The sequence below is a fragment of the Ambystoma mexicanum genome, chromosome 8 (assembly GCF_040938575.1).
Source record: "Ambystoma mexicanum isolate Mex_15411 chromosome 8, UKY_AmexF1_1, whole genome shotgun sequence".
Taxonomy (NCBI): domain Eukaryota; kingdom Metazoa; phylum Chordata; class Amphibia; order Caudata; family Ambystomatidae; genus Ambystoma; species Ambystoma mexicanum.
The window spans coordinates 531,013,802-531,025,843 of NC_090929.1; the positions used below are offsets into that span (position 1 = coordinate 531,013,802).

Here is a 12,042-nt window from a genome sequence, read left to right on the forward strand (position 1 = left end):
GGTCAGCTCAATTGCTACCTTATGCAGTTATAATTCAGGTTAAAGAGGAAGTCACCATCCCAGAAAGGACCCGACAATTCTCCCTGGAAGTGAAAGTTAAAAGGGGACAAGAGTTGAAAAACCCTGATGCTTACATACATCTAAATGCTTCTTTCCAACAGCAAGGGTTGGGGGTAAACCCAACTCCATTAGTCAACATAGAACATGACACCATTCTAATAGAGGTGGATAACAGCGACTTAAAGAGTATTACTCTAGCCGCAGGCACCATTATTGGAATGGCGGTTGATGACCGACATTTCTCCATTGATCTTGTAAATGAACTGTTAGGACCAATCCCCAAGGACTGTGTGGACAGTGACAGTGAGGACAATACAACACCAGACAGGATTTTCACCCGGCATGGGGGGAACTTCCTGGTGTACACTTCCTGCCCCTATGGTAAGGAAGATGTGACGTGTGACTTCAGGAGGGATGAGGTGATTTTCCAAGTCCATGAGGGCTGCCTTTTCCACCTGAAGCCTCCAGTCCAAATCAGCACTCTGACCAGGGACTTCTCCACCCAGCTGGAGGAGGCCGCTGAGATAGCCAAACCAGAAGTCTTTCCAGGCTTCAGGCAGGTGGAAGAGAGAGTCAACCTAGCTGATGCCTGTGTGACTCTGGAACAGAAGCAAAAGTTGAAACAAGTTTTCTTGGATTTCCAAGATCTCTTTGCGGTAGACTCATATGACTGTGGTCGCACTGACATCCACACAACAACAATCCCCACGGACCCTGGCATGACTCCTGTATTTGTGAAGCAATATCGCTTGCCTCTCGCATCAATGGAGTCCCTTACCGAAATAATTAAGAACCTTGAGTCCCGGGGAATAATCCGTCCAGTCCACAGCACCTTCAATAATCCGGTGCTGGGGATATTGAAGCCAAACGGCCAGTGGAGACTCTGTGCCGACCTCAGGGAGCTCAACAAACGGGTCCATACTTCCCGATGGCCTCTGCCCTACATTGACCAAGGGCTGGCCCAGATCCAGGGGTCACAGGTATTCACTGCAATAGACCTGACCAATGGATACTGGACTGTGCCTGTCAGTAGGGAGGACCAATACAAGCTGGCTTTTACCTTTGGGGGCCAGCAGTACACCTGGACCCGGACTCCCTTCGGATACCTCAACTCCGGCAATGAATTCAACATTTTTCTACACAAGGCCATGCCTGACTTGGGTGCAAGGGGTAACCTGGCTTATGTAGATGATGTCCTCATCAAAAGTTCATCTGTGGAGGAACACATAGCGGAGATCCGTTATGTTCTGACACAGTTGAGGGCTGCCGGAGCAAAACTTTCCTTTCAGAAAGCACAGTGGTGTAGAACCCGTGTTAATTTCTTGGGGCATGAGATTACTCCTCAGGGTCTCTGTCCCCAGGAAAAGAAAGTGGAAGCACTTCAGAAACTGAAAGACCCCACAACGCTGCGGGAACTAAGGAGCCTCCTTGGACTGACTAATTACAGCAGAAAGTTCATTGAGGGCTACGCAGAGATCACCAGACCCCTGATTCATCTCCTGAAGGGGGGGGTCAAGTGGGAATGGGGTCCAGAACAAGCCGAGGCAGTAAGACAACTCAAGAGAAGCCTCTCACAAGCGCCTTGCCTAGCTTACCCTGTCAGAAACAAGGAGTTCTTCCTGGAGACAGGGTTCTCTAATACGTGCTTGACGGCAGTATTATACCAAAAGCATGACAAGGTCAATAAAGTAATCTCCTATGCGAGCAAAACTTTATCCTCTGTGGAGGAAAAATTCAACGATTGTGAGAAGGCACTCCTGGCGACGGTGTGGGCATTGAAGAATTACGCCCGTTTATCCAGGGGGAACACATCATAGTGGAGACTCCACACCAGCCTCTGCAATATCTCCAAAGTGACAGAATCCGGGCCGGAAATGTGAGTAATTCCCGAATTACTTCCTGGATTCTGTCAATGCAAGGCTTTCCTGTGGAGGTCAGACATGGCCAAAACAAGAAGAGTCCCCTCGCGCAAGGTCTGGCTGACTTGCATGATTGTGCCAGAGAAAACTGTCTCGAGGACGAAAGTCTGAAAATCAAGGACAACATGGAGGCATACCTTAATTCCCCACACAAAGTCTTTGAAGAAGACAAGTGTGAGGGAATGCCCACTGTCTATGTGGATGGATGCTCTTACCATGTTGACAACAACGGGGAGAAAGAACTGGTGGCTGGCGTAGGGAATGCATGGGTGAATGAGTCCCCAGAACCCTCCGCTGGATACAAAATTGGTCCCCGAAGTAGTCAGGTGGCAGAATTGATGGCTGTGCATCAGGCCATCCCCACTGCTGTCCAGCATAAACTCCACAAACTGGTCATAATCACAGATTCGGATTATGTACGGAACGGGTTCGTGGAGCACCTGGTTAATTGGAAAACCAGAGGCATGTCATGTGCTAACAACAAACCCTTGAAACATGGGAAGTTGATCCAAAACATTGATGATCTGGTCACCTCGAATGGGATGACCATCTATTGGAAAAAGATCAAGGGTCATTCCAAAGTAGAGGGACCAGACAAAACTGGAAATGACTTAGCTGATCAGCTGGCCAAAACCGGGGCCATCCAAGGGGGTCTAATTGAGATTGAGTCCCTGTTGGGGGAAATCCAGGTCACTGCCATCACTAGGTCCCAGACAAATGCTCACAACGACCTTTCAATTGCACAATGGAGTAAGGAGACCCCTGATGCTGATTTGATTACTGCTCAGAAGGGGGATCCAATAATTGGTAAATTTTACCAGCACCTTGAGGACCCTGAGAACTTTCCCCTGACGGATACCGATTATATTGGGAAAGAGGACCTAAGAGTGTTGATGAAATGTCCAAAAATGTTCCGGATCAAAGACGGTTTGCTGGTAAGGAAATCCAAAGCTGGCCACGATCAGTGGGTGGTTCCTACCTCATTCCGAAGCCTGATGTTAAGTCACGCCCATGATGCGGCCACCGCCGGTCATAGGGGGTTTCACACAACATTGGAAATCTTAAGAGAGGTTGCATACTGGCCACACATGGGGCAGGACCTCGACCAATACTTGAAGGGGTGTCTTGTGTGTGCACAATTTCAGCCATCATCCCTCACGCACCGGGCGCCTTTACAAAAGAGGGGAATGACACTGCCATGGTCAGATTTACAAATCGACTTTGTGGGCCCTGTGATTCGCTCGGCTAGGGGGAATAAGTACATGTTGACTGTGACATGCTTGTTTACCAAGTGGGTGGAATGTCTCCCAGCCCCAAATTGCAAGGCAGAAACTGCAGCTGCCTTGATGATTAACCACATCTTTTCCCGTTTTGGTCTACCTCAAAGGATTGAGTCAGACAGAGGTAGCCACTTCACCAGTGAGGTAATGACAAAGATGTGGGAGATACTGGGGGTCAAGAGAAAGCTGCATATTGCTTACCGGCCAGCTTCTTCTGGGGCAGTAGAGAGATATAACCGGACAATTGTGAGCATATTAAAGAAGTTTGTGGCAGATTCTGGGCCAAGTTGGGATATCCGATTACCTCTGGTCCTAATGGCCATCAGATCTACCCCTTCCTCTGCAACCAAAATGTCACCATTTGAGTTGATGACTGGGCGCAAGATGGTGCTTCCTCAGCATTTGCTCTACAGGACCCAAGAGCAGACACTGATAAATGCCTCCACTACTCATGAGTATGTAGAGAATTTAAGGAAACACCTCCAACATGCTTTTGCTTATGCTCAGCGGAATCTAGAAAGATCGGCTGATAGCATGAAGACCCATTATGACCTGAAAACTTCCAGGAAGGAATATCAGGTGGGAGACCGGGTCTATCTATACAACTTCCAAAGGAACCAGGCCAAGCAGCGCAAATTTTTGCCTACATGGAAGGGACCCTTTGAGATCGTCGATAAGATCTCCCCTGTGGCCTACAAGATTCGCATCCCGAAAGGCGGTTCGGCAGAGGGGGAAGACAAGTGGGTCCACATAAACCAGTTGAAGTGTTGCCATCCCAGGCACACTCTGCAACAACTGGAGGAATCCTCTGGAATCCTAGCGGGTACTGTCTCAGACTAATTCAGTTCCAACCATAACACATACCACATCTAGTCTCTAAAATATTGTGATTTGCATGAAACTGTCTCTTAGTTATACTGTTTTTTTTTTATCAAAGTAAGAATGTAATGTTTCGTTATGATAAAATGCATATGCTGCCCCACTATCTCAACGGTGGTGGAAAAACGTCTATGAATAGGTATTGCCGCTCTTCCTTTGTCGTCCTAGGAGAAAGAAAACCTTGAGACTGGCCAAGGAGGACGATCCGGAGACCGGGAACGAAGATCCAATGGGCCCAGTGGACCGCCCAATACTCCCATCAGGACTGGCGAGGAGAACCGATCGATCAGTACCGGATGGAGAAGAAGATGATGAACTGTGCCATCTATTGGAAGAAGATGAGGAAACATCCCAGATCTTGCGAGTCCCATCAGTGAAATAGAATGGCCATCGCAAGAGGGGGGCTTGTGGGATGTATTTACCCATGCATCCTAGCCCTACCTCAAAACTGTGCAGTACTGACATGAAAACATCATGATGGCCAGAGCTCCCCAGAAAATGCATAGGGAAATGCATGAAGAATAGGCTGCCACTCATTTTTGCCGATGTTATGGGCACAGAAGGACACTGCCTAAAACCACCATTGGACTACCCGCACAGTAGTCTGAAACCATTGGGAATGGCAATGCTGATTGCCAAATGCAACCTAGAATTGTGGGGAATTCATTTCTTAAATCCCAAAAATGGGTGCAGTACCAGTACTCACCACTATCCAAAAGCCGGCGTTTTAAAACCACTCTGTTTCCCTGAAGGCAAGTCAAAATGTCTATTTTAAACATTGCAACACATCTAAAAACTCACTGGACACCAGCAGACATTTGGTAGAATGGAGTGTTGTGTGCCTACAAAATCTGGGAAATGAAGAGCCCAAAACAATGCTTATAACAAAACTGCTATGGAGTCAGCAGTTTAAGTTGCACTGGATTTAAAGACACTAAAATCGAAAATGTTTAGATTAAATGAGTGAGCTATGTTTGGTGTCACATGCCTTTGTAACTGTTTAAATGTCATAGTTTTAAACTTAGAATCAGCCTTCTAGCTGCATATGTAAAAATGTTTAGTTTTATTTGAATGCAGAAACTGGGGAACAAAAAGTGACATTTTATCTGAAACCCGGCTTAAGGAACTGAATTCTGCCTGGCAACTACCCCCATCAGGAGGGAAACTTGAGTCACCACTGTGTTCCCAGGCCAACCTTCCTTTTGCTGCCCACACTAAGGATATGCCATCTATCTGATAATTGAATTATCTGTGCTCTGCAGGAGAGTGAACAAAGCCCTCTTCACTCAGGCAAAGGTTTTTATTACCGCAGTCGTAAAATGTAGCTTCCTCTTGGCAGGAGCTGGGAGGGGCACTGCCTGTGAGAGCAAGCTGGCTTGGCAGAACTGGAAAAAACCAGAAATTCAACCTTGTGCTGAGGGTAAACCACACCCCTTTGGAGCCAGAACATAACTTTAAAAAGATGAATAACTCATAGAGCGGACATGTGAAAATTTTATAAATGATACCATAATTCTTGTGATTTTTCTGCCCACATTTTAAGAGGTTTTTCGACCCGGTGGCATGTTCAGGGGGGTTTTAGCGGAAAAGTGGATATTACTCTAAATGTATGCATGTTAAAAATCTGAAACTTCATCAGTTAATGTCCCTACTCCCTGCACACATGTATGTAAAGTTGGGTCAATGTCAGAAATTGCAAAATCAGTTAAAAAGTGAAATATGTGCCATTTCTGAATGCAAGCTCCCAGGAAGAGCAGAGTTTGAACAGGGTATACCTCCTGTAATGCATGATGGGTGCATATGATTTTAAAACAATATGTACCTCTGCAAATATGTATTTGTTTCAAATCTAGATTTGTGTGTAAGTTGACAGGAGGAGTGGACTTTCTGCAGGCTGTAAAATGACATCACTCTGACTCACAGTTCATTCCCCAATCAAATGATAAATGGAAGTTTGACCAATTAGAAGCTGAGAGAGAGGTAGGGTCAGTGATGCTAGAACACACCCACATTCTAAACACATAAAAGCAGACAGACAGGACAGATAGGGACTTTCCAAATCCATCTGCAGCGGGACGCTCTGCCGGAAAAATCCATACTTACCTCCATCAACCTCCAGAAAGCCAAACTAGAGACTTCAATCTATCCAGAACTAAGAGAACCAGAGAGAAAGCAGTGCTGTACCCAGAGAGACCCAGACCAGCAGAGAGAGCTGACCCAGATCACTGTGAAGTGCAGAGGCCAGACCAGACCAGACCAGAGTCCAGTCTAAAACCCTGACCAGATCCGTGGCGAGGCCCATTTCACTCAAGAATATAGTGTGAGTACCTAGAAAACTGTGCAGAACCAATCTCTTAGTTAAAATAATATAATTCAATCCTATTTTAATCTAAGTAGAACTGTCTCCTAACTGTCACCTGTCACTTGTAAAGCTGTCACCTGTGATTTGCTAGTTGCAAGCTGCACTTGTTATTTTGAGCTTTTGAAATTTGCAAACCCAAAAACGACCTTTATTAAATCGCTCATATCTCCGCGACCGTTTGGGCTAGAGACTTGCAGTAACTTTCCTCTGATAGCTTCGAATCGTAGCTTTGAATCGCACCAAGACCCGCATTCCTACCCCTTATAGTTTTACCGCAATCGCGGAACACGCATCCGCGAATTTTACCGCGATTTGCAATTTCTTCACATGTAAAAACTGCTGCTGCTTGCCTTCCATTTGCCAGAAATTCGTTTTAACCTGCTAACTATCCCTGCATCATTGCTAGTGTGAGCCTGGACTAATATTAACTAGATACCACTCACCCTGAACCTCTGAAAGGGAATTAACAGCATTTCCAGCATATTTCTCATCCATTGCTAACACATATAAAAGCATTTGGGCCTGTGTTTTCAAAACTCCTATCTGTTTTCTGTGGTGTAAGCTTGCTGGGGTGAACTGATTACCTTGATTGCATTTTTGAGAACTGCGTGCTTTCCTCCCATTCCCTTGCATTGCATAAAGAGGGGGGGAGTGGATTGCCAGAGAAAAGTGATTACATTGTTTGGTTGAAATCATATTGAGTATTTTCTGTACTGCATTCATTGAATATTGCATCCACCTGAGCTTACATAAAGCATCCTCTACCACATTATACTTTTGTTCCTATTTACCAGTGTGCTATCTTATCCATTTCATGTCAACTCATTAGTGATTATAAAGAAGTGTGCTAGTGCCAGATTCTCCATTGTTAATCTTTATCATATCAGATTAAGTGTGCTATTCAATTATTAATTTATTATAAAGCGTGATATATATGTATCTGTTTAAATTATCAAATAAACCTTTTAAACTTGCAAAACAGAACTACTTCTTGGCTCAGTGGGGTCAGGGGGATTCCAAGAGAGGGGTGTTATACAGGGGTAGTCATCCAGAACGCATGAACTGGACCTAAAGATATATCAATAAGGGTTTTCATTCAGTATTCTAGACTAGGCGTTAACTTAGCTGTAGTGCTGAATTGAATCCTCTTACAATACACTGTGCAGTGCTTGGTTGGTTGATAATAAGACAAACTGATTAAGTGCCAAGAGACATTGTTAGTTCTGTTTTCTAGATGTATGGTGAGAAACCAAAAGAAGTCTGATTCTTTTTATCACAGCCAATCATCTCTTATTCGTTCAACACACAAATCAGATGCAGTGAGCAAGCCTATGTATGGTGCATGTTCTATCCCAACCAAAAAGGCCCACAAGTGGAACACATAATAATTATAATAATTTAGCATTTATATAGTGCTACAAACCCTCAGGTATCTGAGCGCTGCTTATTATTACCCACTGTGTGTGGTGCTCATTTATCGAAGGATGAACGGCTGAGTTTGGCTCTGATGGGATTCAAACCTGCATCAGCAGGCTCTGCACGAATACCACAGCGAGCGCCCTACTCGCCGTGCTATTTGACCGGCATCTTCAGGTTGCTAGGGGTTTTAACAAAGACCTGCTGAAAGACTGGCACATTTTAGCAAGATTAGGCTCTGTCAGTTTGCCAATGCATTTGAGCGACACGTTATTTAAATGCACCTGAGAAGGTATTTACAATTTACCCCAAAACCTTTCCGTGTTGAAATAAAAGTAAATGCACATTTCAGGAAACTGACATGTATAACCTATATTTTGGTATTTTGGTGGGATCTGGCAAATTGTTTATGTTTTGAAGAGCTCTGACAAACTTGAATTTAATATTTGAAAGGGTATTGTGTGGGATAATAAAACAGCTGTGTACTTCAGTTTACCATAGTACACCCCTAGCCCCTTGACTCCTTTTCTAACACCATCCATTAGGAATGCCAGAGTCATGCTGAAGGAAGAAGTGGATGTGTGCTCCCTCTCTCCCAACAGCACGTGGCAGGTGTAGACTATTGGCATGTGTTAGAGGAATGCACCACAGAAGGCAGAATAAATGTAGCGACCAACCACAGACGCGTGACCCATGCACACAACCAATCCATATAAAGCGGGTTGCTCAGATGAAAAAGACCACAGTGGTGGCTAGTCCACATCAAATGCAGTGGTCTTCCTGCGTCGCATCTTAAGGCCAGTCCATGGGGTCATTCTAGTGAACTGCCAATGAGAGCACGGCACAGGCAGTAGGCTATTGCATGCATGGGGAAATACCAATTATCAGTCAAGTTTCCGTATTCTGCCTATACATGAGCACAGCCATGAACTAGTTCATAAGTAATTCAAGACCTGTTATTTTTGGCAAAAATGTATAGCATCCCTTAAAGGGGATCAACACTGTGTTTCGGTGACAGACGAGACGACCATGTTCTCGAAAGTAGGACAACCATAAGATAGAGTAGGCAGTATTTTCAGTATTGCAGATTTCAATGTGGTATTTCTTCATCAGATGGTGTAATCATAATGATAATGGTGGCGTTGACAGTAATATAAAAAAACTACATCTTCAACAGAAGTGAAGACATCTGTTAAAACCTTAATAGAGGTCAATACAATCCTAACGTCATATGAAGCTGTCGGTCTAGTGTTACTTAGTTTCAAAGTGTTTACATTATAATAAGACGATTAAGAAGATGTCACTTTCATATAATGATGTCATTGTCTAGTGCATGATTTTTTAGGTGAGACTTTAGTCATTAGAAAGGTTGATGAGCCTTAGACAACTCATCTCGAATCATGAGACCGAACAGTTTGAATCAGTCCACGCCCTAGAGAGATGACTCGCAAGGTGATACAAACTGAGCTTTAAAAGGCACCACTCGCCTTGCTTCTGTCGAATAATTTGAATCCTGTGCACCCAGTGGTTTGAACCTGGTCAAATGATTTGAATCTGAGCAGAGATTGAATAGCACAATAAAGTCAAAGACAATTAAATACAGCGATGATAAAAGCATAATGCAATTAAGAAAAGAATAAGTGAAAACAGAAAAATGGTGTTAAAAGGTCAAGCTGGGTCAAGACAACAGGTAACACTCAATTCATCTTTGAAGCTTCTGAAACAATCCACATTTCAGCTCCAAATGGTTTCAGCCCTTCTAGCATATTCAATGCCACATTAATTCTATAGGTGTGCATCCGATTTGAGCGGTTTGGCCCTTCCTTACTCTAATGTAGTCTTTGGGAGCCTTGATCCAGGAACGCATGGTCAACATTACATTGCGTCCTCAAATATCATGTTTGCAATATTTCATATCAATCATGCCTACTACTCCTATCATGAACTTAGTGTCCAACAAGAGATTAATTCAGATAAAATCATCAGCTCAGTCAAGGGATACATCCAGGTTGGTTTTCAGGAACTGTTACTCTTTTGGGTTTGTCTCTCTGTCCCCCCTTTAACAAGAATTGGAATTGTTCGAATCTGTCACCCTGAGAGTCAACAGCACAAATATTCGAGACCAGTTAAATGGTAAACTTCAACCGAAAGTTTCACTGCCGCTAACCCAATCCCTTTTTTTACCCTGACGTATGATTCATGTCTCCGTCTCTTGTCGCCATGCACTAGTCACACAACCAACACACTCACAGCAGCAGATTGCCTATAATACACCACATTCTTTTGCATTCCCATTTTTATTAAAGTATTCACAATATAACGAGACAAGCAGGCCAGGAATAGAGAACACAGTAAACATTTACGTCAGATCAAAAAACCTAACCCAAATTTCTTCATAAAGATAATTTTATTTCAGTTTACGTAAAATGACTTGTTCTAGTAGTGACATTTTGAAGAGATCTTCAATCCATGTTGACCATGATGGCATGTTCATATTCTTCCAATCTCTCAATATGATTTGTAAGCAGATAGCCCTAAAAAAAAAAAAAACAAACATTTCTGGGGATAGGGCAAATTTCCCAAGAGTTCATCTACCCCCAAAACAATGGTCTGAAAATCAAAATCCAGGTCAGACAACACAACCTTACTCATGGATTCAGTTACTTTGAACCCGAATGTTCATACTTAACAGCACTTGGACATCATATGTTCAACAGGCATCTGAGTTGCTCAAACCCTTGCACACAGTTTGGTGGGCGTCCAATAGACATTGCTGAGAATTTTTATCTGCCACACTCTTTCCCCAAGATTCAATGAGGTTAAAGCTATATTCCTGCACAGGCTCTCCCATCTCCCCTCCGTTATTTCTCTGCCAATTGATTTCGACCAGGATCTGGGGAGTTTTACATTGCATTTGCTGTAGCTCATTAGAAGTCTGTACACATTTGAGGCAGTGTCCCTTTTCTTTAGAATTCAACATTTGTTCATTGAGAACTTCCTTTCCTTCTATTTCCACTCCCCCAAATTGCTGTCCTCAACTTCCTGTATTCAATGTGGGTGCAATCATGGAGGATTTTTATTATTGACTGAGTATTAAAGGGGATACATTTTTTGTCCATGAATAAATCTCCAAACCATTGTACTACACTTAAAATCTGCACCCTTGCATTCAGACAATTGATCATCTTGCTGAAAAGGAGATATTTCCTTTGGTCAATTCCTCAGTTTTACACTAAGAATTCCTTAAGAATTCCGTTGCTAGAGAGAAAGCACAACTTCTGACATTTTAGTGGTCAACAGTGCCTCAAATGCAAGAAGTGTGTTCGTGCCAGATTCCGCCCATGCTCAAGTATCAGACAATTCCTCACATGACCAATGTATAAGGTGAATGCAACATGAACAACACATACATATAGCTCAGTAATATGGAAGATAAAGTGTAATGGGGCGGCCGTCTATCCAAATATGAAAGCTGCAGCATGTCTTTGAATGAGCACAGGCATAAAGTCCTTGGAAGAGCTCAAAAGGCTGAATCCACAGAAATACATAATTGTGCAGAGGTAAGACAGCGGTGGACAACTAATTCCAAGGTCAGAGTGAAATAAGGGAGTATTGGAATGGCATAACAACGGCACAAGATAGCAAATCCCACAACACATGCGGTATACTCCCAGATTAATTAACGTTTTTTAAGAGCAAAACCAGCCTTTGTTAGAAAGGTCTAGTAAAGCAGTAAGCCAAAGGACTCAATGAAGTACACCCCAAGAGTGTCCCTAGCGGTTAAAGAAAACGAACAGGCACGTTGAGAATAGCTGAAATCTCACTAAATAAAGGATAAATCTATTTCAAACACAGTCCCATCTCACGTGACCCATAATTGAGAACACTGACTATTCATTAAAAGCAAACATAGATAGGACACCTGCAATACTCCCTAAATGCACACATAGACATGAGGCACCAGACACAGTCGAGTACAAAGGGATTGCCCGGACTCATGGCCTGAGAATGAGGGGTGGTAACTTTTTATTTGGGGGAGGAACAGTCCATTGGCCTCTCTACCGCTACTCTATGTCTGGATCATATATTGATGACCTGTCAAGTGTCCAAGGTTGGTTAGCAGAGA

At 43.6% G+C, this 12,042-nt stretch overlaps 1 protein-coding gene and 1 long non-coding RNA gene across 6 annotated transcripts in view; one reads left to right on the forward strand and one right to left on the reverse strand.

Moving 5' to 3' along the window:
- PRDM16 (PR/SET domain 16) overlaps positions 1-12,042 on the forward strand; it is a 1,279,606-nt gene that overhangs the window by 119,610 nt on the left and 1,147,954 nt on the right. The gene's annotated exons all lie outside the window — the stretch shown is intronic.
- LOC138472180 (uncharacterized) overlaps positions 10,305-12,042 on the reverse strand; it is a 42,675-nt gene continuing 40,937 nt past the window's right edge. Inside the window, exon 2 of the long non-coding RNA XR_011268564.1 lies at positions 10,305-10,450. This is a non-coding gene — a long non-coding RNA (uncharacterized lncRNA). The remainder of the gene's footprint in view (positions 10,451-12,042) is intronic.